The sequence below is a fragment of the Grammomys surdaster genome, unplaced genomic scaffold, assembly GCF_004785775.1.
Source record: "Grammomys surdaster isolate TR1022 unplaced genomic scaffold, NIH_TR_1.0 145, whole genome shotgun sequence".
NCBI lineage: Eukaryota > Metazoa > Chordata > Mammalia > Rodentia > Muridae > Grammomys > Grammomys surdaster.
In genome coordinates, this window is record NW_021604603.1 from 3,014,296 (window position 1) to 3,022,491 (window position 8,196).

An 8,196-nucleotide genomic window follows, 5' to 3' on the forward strand; every position below is an offset into this window, starting at 1 on the left:
CGATCAAATCCTATTCATATTAACCCGACAGAGAATCATTTTAAAAATCTATGAAATCAAATGGTAGTGAGGATGTAAGGAAGGAGGACCACTCTGGGGTGAGTTGGTGATGGCTGAAGGACAGGATGCAGACAAACACACAACAGGATGCAGACAGATGACATAAACCCTCTGGAGAACACAGCTGCATGCACACAGATGCCAAATGTGAGGATAGTCACTGCAGCACAATATAGCCGGGGACCCTGGAAACCATTCTCCCTGTTCATCAGCTGTGGGACTTCAAAGAAGCCTGGAGGGAATGTGTATTGTTTGGTGTGGGCGTGGGCATGTCAGGGACGCCAATGTCTCAGACCTATGTGACTTGACAAAGTCTTCCTTTCCAAGGCTGAGGTTCAGAGGGATAGAACAGCCTTCCTCTGTTCAGAGTGCCACTGTGGACAGTGTGTGCAAGTATTAGTATATATGCATGGTTGACTCGTGTGTGCACCAGCCAGCACCTGCAGCTTCCTCCTCCACAATGACTGCAGCCTGAGGCTGCTCTCCTACAGAGACCCCTCCCCCACGCTGTGGTTGTGGACTAGGTTCACTCCATCATAGCCAGCACGGCCCTCCTGGTCTCAGCCTTTCTGTACGTGCGTCTGTCCTTTCTTTACTCCCTCACGGTTCCAGTCAGGCTGCCAGGACCAAAGCCAGACAGGATGCAACAGTCAACAGATAAATGGATATATTCAAACTCAGGCATATTCATTCAGAATATCCAATAGCTAAGCAATGGATAAATATATAAATAATATTGAATGGAAAAAATCAATTTTCAGAATACTATATACTGTCTAACTCCATTTAAATAAAGTTTTGAAATAGGTAGAAAATGAGCATATACTATAGTATATACTGAATGCAAAAAAATTATAGAAGAAAATGATAGATACCAAGCAACAGCAGTGTCGGAGAGAAAAAAATGGCTTTTATGAGGTTAACTCTACTACATATGTACTGTTCAACTCCTTTTTAAAAATATTTATGTTGTTTCAATGTATTCTCATCTATGTCTATGTGTTTACACACACATGCATGTGGGTGCCACAGAGGCCAGAAGAGGGCGTCAGACACCCCAGGAGCTGGAGATACAGGTGGATGTAAATCTCCTGTAGTGCATGCTGGGAATCCTACTTGGATCCTCTGGAGGAACAGCAAGTGCTCTTTAGTGTGCCAAGCCATCTCTCCGGCCCTTTTCAGTTTCTTAAACAGCACACACCCAAAACGTCTGAAATAACAAGGCCAGCACCTGAGATCTGACAAGACGTTTGATGGACACTGTTTTGAAATTAATGACAATATTCTCTTGTTTGTCTGGAGCCATTTGTAACTTACGTGGAAGAAAAAGGAGAAGGAACTGGGCAGCAGTCCTGGTCTCTGCAGCTCAGCACCACCACAACACTGGTTGTCTCCCCTTCCCACTCTTCCTTTCCACAGTTAGTCAGGAGAGTGGGGAAGAAGTGTCTTGTTTTAACACAGCCTCTATGGTGCGCCAGGAAGGTTTTTTTAAGCCTATGAGTTTGAAACCAACCTGAGTTACACAGTGAGTTATATCCCCTCTCAGAACAACAGCCCAGAGAGACAGTTCTGTGAGGGAGAGAGCCTGAGCTGGATCGTAGGACTAGCATGATGATGTAGCTGGTGTGTGTGTGTGCGCACACATACATACAACAAACAAACACATAAATGCAACTTTTAAAAAAGGAAACTCAAAACAATAACAAGGGACCATCTCGTCTAGAGTTTTCTTAAATATACTTATCTAAATAATACCTGACAATGATTACCACATCAGTATGTGGGATAATTGTGGTAAGAAATAACAAAAAACAAAATGGCTGTGGTTAAAAACAAACAAACAAAAACAACAACAAACAAACAAACAAACAAAACTGGGCTGGAGAGATGGCTCAGTAGTTAAGAGCAGTTCTTCCAGAGGTCCTGAGTTCAGTTCCCAGCAACAACATGGTGGCTCACAACCACCTGTAATGGGATCTGATGCCCTCTTCTGGTGTGTCTGAAGACAGCAACAGTGTACTCAAATGCATTAGAAGAAGAAGGAGAAGGAGAAAGAGAAGGAAGGAGAAGAAGGAGAAGGAGGAGGAGGAGGAGGAGGAGGGGGGGGGGGGGAGGGGGAGGAGGAGAAGAAAGAAGGAGGAGGAGGAGGGGGGGGGAGGAGGAGGAGGAGGAGGAGGAGGAGAAGAAGAAAAAGAAGAAGAAGAAGAAGAAGAAGAAGAAGAAGAAGAAGAAGAAGAAGAAGAAGAAGAAAGAAGAGAACAGAATCTAGAAGAAATTCTATGTATGAACTGAAACCTTGTTTCCTGAAGAGCTGAGCCTGCCCAGGAGTGCACTGTGTGCCTGAAGAGCCCACTGCTCCGTGGGATTTGGATTTTTAGCTTGCTGTTATTGGCACAGTGTTTCCTTGAAAAAATATTTGAAAAGTATTACTTATTAAAAATATATTTATAGGCAGCCATGTTGGCACACACCTTTAATCCCAGCACTCAGGAGGCAGAGGCAGGTGAATCTCTGTGATAACTGGTTTACATAGCAGGTTCCAGGATAACCAGGGCTATAGAGAGGCCCTGCCTCAAAATAAATGTAATTTATTATTAAATTTTAATTTTATTATGTGTATGTGTGTTCACATGATGTGTGTATTTATGAGTCTGGGTGTATACCTGCCGTAGTGCATGGAGAAGGTCAGAGGGCAACTTTCAAGACTGACCTCATTCCTTCTACCATGGGGTAAATCTCTTGTACTGACCCTTTGATTCTGGTGGAATCCTGATCAACTGGAAAATATTTAGCTACAGTTCCTGATAAGTCTAAATTAAGATTATAAAAAAAATATAGATCCTTTAATCCCAGAACTCAGGAGGCAGAGGAGGGGGAATCTGAGTTCGAGGCCAGCTTGTTTTATAGTGAGTTCCAGGACAGCCAGGGCTACACAGAGGAACTCTGTCTCTAAAAACCAAAACAAACAAACAAACAAACAAACTACCAAAACCAAAACAAACTACATATAACATATATATATATATGTATATATATACATATATATCATATGAATGTATTATATGAAAGATGGATTTTAGAAATTATAAAACTTCTAAATAAATTTTAAAAAATAATTAGAAACACCTGTAGAATACATAAGAAACCAAAAGGGGCTGGGTGTAACAGCGTGTGCCTGCCATCTCAATGCTCAGGAAGGCTGTGGCAAGACAGGAAGATCATTGTGTCTACAAGTTCAAGACCACCTAGGCAGCACAGTGATTCCCCATCTCAGAATGAAAGGGGAAAAGTGAGCGCATACAAGACCACCTTAGAATGTAAAGACTAAATATTTTTATTAGATGTATGTAAGTGTGTAAATACAGAATTAAGAATACTGCTGGGCATGGTAACATACCACGCTAGTCCAGCAGTTGGGAGGCAGAAGGGTAGAGGGGCAGAGGAGCAGAGGGGCAGATTTCTGTGAGTTCCAGGCCGGCCTGGACTATATGAGATTTTGTCGAACAAAAACCAAAACCCAACAGAAGATATTTGAGACTCCCAGTTTGTTTTCTCCTTTGCTCTCCTGGGCCATTTACTCTGAGGTAAGTCAGCTGACTCTCTCACAGGAGCTGTTAGGGAAACTGGCCAAGCCACCAAAGAACAAGACCTTGAAATAGCAGACCCGAGAATGAGGCTGAAACCCAACCATCTAGCCCTGATGACATTTTCAGAAGACCAAAGCACCAGAGAGCATCCTGTGCAACTTCATGGAAGAATGCCGGGACCACACTGTCAAGTCTCTCAACTTCCAGAAACTGGTTGAGATAATTGTTTCCTTTCCAGATTGACGTAGAAGATAACAGAAGCAAAGCAAAAACCTTGGAGTTGAAGGAACAAAGATAAAAAGGAGGAAGTCTGAAGTGGAAACTAAGATTAAAGTCAACAATGAAACAATTGCTACTAAAAGGCAAAGGAACATAAATCATAGGAAAATGAGTCGTATAATACGTTACTAATGTAGACATTTAGACACCAAAGGTCAAGGGAGGCTATCAGAAGGAAATGAATGACACTAGGCATGGTGGCACACAACTTTACTTCCAGCACTTGGGAGGCAGAGGCAGACAGGTCTCCGAGAGTTCGAGGCCAGCCTAGGCTGTGTAGTTTTGAAAGAAAGAAAAGAAAATAGGTGGAGAAAAGAGAGGGGGGGGGGTCTCGGAGGCCATAGGACTCGGGTGAAGATGGCGGCAGCTGAGGCCGTGAACTGCATCATGGAGGTTTCCTGTGGCCAAGCAGAAAGTAGTGAAAAGCCCAATGCTGAGGACATGACATCCAAAGACTACTACTTTGACTCTTATGCCCACTTTGGCATCCACGAGGAGATGCTGAAGGATGAGGTGCGAACCCTCACATACCGCAACTCCATGTTTCACAATCGGCATCTCTTCAAAGACAAGGTGGTCCTGGATGTGGGCTCCGGCACCGGCATCCTCAGCATGTTCGCTGCCAAGGCAGGGGCTCGAAAGGTTATTGGAATTGAGTGTTCCAGTATCTCCGATTATGCTGTGAAGATTGTCAAAGCCAACAAGCTAGACCATGTGGTGACCATCATCAAAGGCAAGGTGGAGGAGGTGGAGCTGCCTGTGGAGAAGGTGAACATCATCATCAGCGAGTAGATGGCCTACTGTCTCTTCTATGAGTCCATGCTCAACACTAAAAAAAAAAAAAAAAGGTGAAGATAAACTAAGCTTACAGAAAAAGCATGCAAGGGTAGCAAGCAAAACTAATGTTACACAAAGTAGAGTTTCAAAGGAAAAGATCCACCAAGACTGGGAGAGCTCTTACAGAAGGAAAGAAGGTCAGCAATGATAAAAAGGTAACAAACTACTGCACACACAGTCCTGTTGATTGGCCTCTGATGAGAAAGTAGTCAAAGTACAATTAGAGTGAAAGATGTTAACCCTTTCATACCCTTGGCTATCAAGCAGACAGTGTGTAACGCAGGGAGCACTGATCCAGTATAGTTAGTAACATAGACCATTATCCCAGATTTCAGATTCTGCAAATAATGGCTGCACATGTTCATGCATATAAATTGTAAAAAAAAAAAATCAATCAATCAATCAAACAAACAAACAACAACAAAAATAAGCCAAAACAGATTACAGAGAAAACAATCTCATTAAAGGCAATTAAAAAATATTTTATGGCTCATGTTTTCAGTCTACAATTAAACGCTGATGGCATAAATACATTCCTAAAAACAGTCTTCACAAGCCTATACAGGAAATAAGTTCCTCACAAATAAGAGCGCAGCAAAAAGAAAGAAGAAAAAAAAGTGTGGGGTGGGGTTAAGAGCAGGGGGTGGGGTTAAGAGCAGGGGAGGGATGCTGCAGAAGAGGATGTTGGGGCTGGAAAGACTGCTCAGCATCCTGAGCCTTTGCTACTTTTGCAGAGGACCCAGCTCCATCCCCAGCATGTAGGACTGCCAGCAACCCAGTCTTCAAGAGCCCCACTCACACACATGGTGCACAGACAAACACACTCATAAAATAAAAAGACAGAAACCATTTGAAAAGAGAGTGCTTTGTAGGCTACAAGCCTATGGTGGGTGTTGGTAGTTACTATTAGTTGCCTATTTAAAGATGATAATAAGGGCCAGCAATATGGCTCAGTGGGTAAAGGCACCTGCCACCAAGTACTCATGTCCTACGAACAAAATAAAGAATGTAAAAATGGTTTAAATCATAGTGAAAACATCAGGCTCAACCTCTGTGATAAGTCAAAGCACTCTTCTGAAGGACATGTATAATTTTAAGTGTTACATCATATTTTAAAGTCTTTACTTGTTTGTTTACATGAACGTGCATGCCGAAATGTACAAGACAACCCAGGCGAGAACTGGAAAGAGTCCATGTTTTCAGTTCACTATGTGTGTCTGGGGATCAAATTCAGGCCTCAGGCTTGGTCTACTGAGCCATCTTACTGGCCTAGTATTACTATTTAAGAGATTTTAAAAAGTTATATTAAAAACATCCATAGCCTCGAATAGCAACACATACCTGTAGTTCTGGTACTTGGAAGTAGGAGGACTAAGAGTTCAAGGTCACCCTCAGCAATGTAGTGAGTTCAAAGCCAGGCTAGACTACAATAGTCTGCCTGGATCTAAACCCTGAAAACAAAAAATCCCTAAAAGAAATAGAAGAACAGGAATTTCTTAGGCCAAATAAGACTAATTTGGAAATAGAAAGTATTTGATCATATAAAGATTAGGAAGTAGACAAAGCCCCCAGAGAATCTAACAGTAAAGAGGGCATAGACGGGGAGGAAGCAGGCTACCAACACACTTAACCAGTTTCCTCTCCAAGGGCTTTTTCCCCTTTCACTTTCTTTCCTTTTGAAAGATCCCTTCAAGAGCAAACAGTTTCTAGAAATGAAATATATTTCCAGATCATAGATGCAATACAAACCTACATTTTTCTGAGTGTTGCGGACGACACACTAGAACCATGTAGTCAGCTAAAATGATGGACTTGTAAACAGTCTTTAATGTGTTCAGAAGCTGTCAAGAGAAGCAAGGGCAGTCGGCTGTGCTATGCCTGCTCCAAGGGGTTACAGGCTGAGTGACCTGTCTCAGTTTGCCACTTTTAATTCTTTTATTTACGTTTTTGAGACAGCATCTGAGGGAGGGTTTCACTGAAGTAGCCCAGGCTGGACCTCAGACTCTATTGCCTCCTGCTTCTGCCTCTCTCCAGGTGGGATTGCAGGTGTGTGTATGACTGTGTGTGGTCTTACTTAGGAAGAAGAAAGAAACATGGAAAGTGTGATAAATGCTTTCCTGTGCTCCAATCCAGGGTCTTGAACAAGCTAGGTGAACACTCTACAACCCACTGTCCCTCTAGGCCATGACTTGTCTTTTATGATTATGGAAGACATTTTAGGCTGGGCATCTGTTTTACTATTTACAGTTGGGCACACATACAATGTACAAATTAGTGCTAAAGGCGTGCTGTGACCCCCCCTTCTGCCTCTCTAACTCCTCTGCTCATGCTCAGTGCCCTAAGAACATTAATGATATATTCTTTTTTTCATTATAAAAAGTTTTCTTTCCAGCAAGGAAAAATGGCACCCACCTTCAATCCCAGCACTCCAGAGTTGGAGGCCAGCCTGGTGTTGGTTATGTGTGTGATGTGCATGTATGTGTTCACAGGTATAGGAACACAAGTATGTGAGTATGCACAGGTGTGCACATATATACGGAGTCCCAAAGTTGAGGTTGGGCGTCTTCCTCAATAGCTCATCACGTTACGGTCTCTTGCTGGACTGGAGTTCACTAGTTCTAGGCAGCATGACTGCCCAGCTTGCCCCAGGGATCTGTGGTCTCTGCTTCCTGAGAACTGGGATTACAGGAGGACTATTCTGCCTGTCCAGCTTTTCCTGTGAACTCTCGGGATCAGAACTATGCTGCTCTCTTACGCATGGCCAGCACTTTAGCCTCTGAGCCTCTCAGTCACAATGATGTGTTATTAAAACAGCCCTGAGGGAATGGTAACTGAGTAAGTGATAGGAAGCAAGGTTTTAGAAGTACAGAAAAAATTCAAATTCCAGCTAGCCTGAGGTGCATAGAAAATTCCAGGCCAGCCTGGGATGTATAATGAGACCCTGTTTAAGAAGAAAAGAGAGAAAGAGAAAGGGGAAGGAGAAGAGAAAGAGAAAGGGGAAGGGAGAGGAAAAGAGAAAGAAAAAGAGAGAGAGAGGGAGAAAGGGAAAGAGAAGGGGGCACAAAAGAATGAGGGGTAGAGAGCAGCAAGAATTCAATTCATTGATGTAAGAAATCCAATCTTGTGCCTACAGTAAAAACAATATCTAGGCCTGCAATGGAAAAACTACAGATCAGAAGCAAAACTAGGCAAGACAAAACCAATTAATAGATAGTTGGGACAACAACTTTTAAAAGACCTCAGAGCTGGGAGAGATGATTCAGTGGCCAAGAACACACATTGCTCTTTTCGAGGATTTGAATTTGGCTCCCAGTACCCATGTAGGGCAACTCTCAACCACGCATAACTCAAGCTCCAGGGGATCCAATACCCTCTTCTGGTTCCTTGGGTGCTCGCTCACAGACACACACATATAATTTAAAGTAAAACAACG

The 8,196-nt window shown here is 42.9% G+C and overlaps 1 pseudogene; it reads left to right on the forward strand.

The window, feature by feature from the left end:
• Window positions 1–4,283: 4,283 nt before the first annotated feature.
• Window positions 4,284–4,778, forward strand: LOC114618839 (annotated as a pseudogene).
• Window positions 4,779–8,196: the final 3,418 nt, after the last annotated feature.